This window comes from Echinops telfairi, unplaced genomic scaffold (assembly GCF_000313985.2).
Source record: "Echinops telfairi isolate 266 unplaced genomic scaffold, ASM31398v2 ScPeMD7_7475;HRSCAF=8513, whole genome shotgun sequence".
Taxonomy (NCBI): Eukaryota; Metazoa; Chordata; class Mammalia; order Afrosoricida; family Tenrecidae; genus Echinops; species Echinops telfairi.
In genome coordinates this window covers 9,339,729-9,341,006 of record NW_022111379.1, presented here as the reverse complement: position 1 = coordinate 9,341,006, position 1,278 = coordinate 9,339,729, and the positions used below count along the sequence as shown (strand labels likewise).

The 1,278-nt window shown below is 60.2% G+C and overlaps 1 protein-coding gene across 1 annotated transcript in view; it reads right to left on the bottom strand.

Annotated features, from left to right (window-relative positions):
* CCDC33 (coiled-coil domain containing 33) overlaps positions 1 to 1,278 on the bottom strand; it is a 92,321-nt gene that overhangs the window by 56,473 nt on the left and 34,570 nt on the right. The gene's annotated exons all lie outside the window — the stretch shown is intronic.

Here is a 1,278-nt window from a genome sequence, read left to right as displayed (position 1 = left end):
TCCAGCAGAGGTGGGGAGGGACTGGGAGCCAGCAGGGCAGGCTCTCTAAGTGGCTGCCTCCTCTCTGCCCCCAGCCAGGAGCTGTCAGCAACAGTGGCAGCAGCTCCCACCTCCCAAGCTGCCCTGCGGGAATCAGCCAACACTCTTAAAGGTCAGTACAAACGCACTGCCCGCCGCCGCCTGGGAGTTATTGATGTGAGACGGAGACAGAACCACCAGGGTCGGGCCACTCCCGCTGCGGTGGCAGGAGTGGGAAGGGGTGGGGGCATGGGGTGGGGGCTGACGCCTGTCACACTAATGCCCAGACCCAGACAAGGCTAGCTATGTCTGCTCTGTCCCTTGGGGAGATGGGTGGCATTCACTTTGGGGTCACGGGGGCCTATATATGGAGACAGTAACTGGGGTGCTGGGTGTATCCTTGGGAGCACGATCTGGCTACCAAGCCAGCTCAGAGAAGCTGGTTTGGGGTTCTGTGGTGCCTGGGAGCACCCCATTCAAGAAGGACACCAAAACCATTTCATTCCGGAGCCACCCCATTTCCTGAGCTCTAGGTTCAAGGAGCACCCATGTGGCTTGGACCACCTACCTGTCACTCATTGTGCTCAGGAAGGCCCAGTGTCCAGGCTGCTGGCCCCTGGGCCACCCCACCCCCCACGGCAGAGGCTCATGAATGGATGCCGCTGTCCTCTCTGGGACCACTGATGTCTAGCCAGGGAGTGAGGGCTGGTGAGTACCTGCCCAGCCAGGTACAGGCCCTTCCCTGAATGGTTTCTGAGGATGAGCCCCCAGGAATGATCCCGTGGCCAGAATCACAGAGGGATGCCAGCCTCTCTCTCTCTCTCTTTCTCGTACATGTGTGCATGCATGTGTGCGTGTGCCAGGGGAGGGAAGCCTCAAAGGCCCTCCTCGCCTGATGCTAGGGTCCCAGTGATAGAGCTAGGGCTGATGTGTGTGCTGATGGGGTTGGGGGAGCCCATGCCCACCAATGCTAATGGCCAAGCTGACAAGGGCTGGCCGTGGAACTAAGGAATGCAATTAACTCATAGCGTGATCTTCAGAAAAGCCATTAACCTCCAGCCACTGTGGCGGACCTCCCTCCCTGGGGACAGAGCCTGCCATGCATGGGCCTACAGACTGTTCATCCTTCCCTGGGCCACCCACGCCCACTGAGAAGAGCAGCCAGTGCTGCTTCAGGGCAGAGGCTCGGACCCCTCAACCACCTCCACCTTGCTCCACCTTCCTCCAGCCCCTTCTCCTGCCTCGAACCCCGGTTTCTCG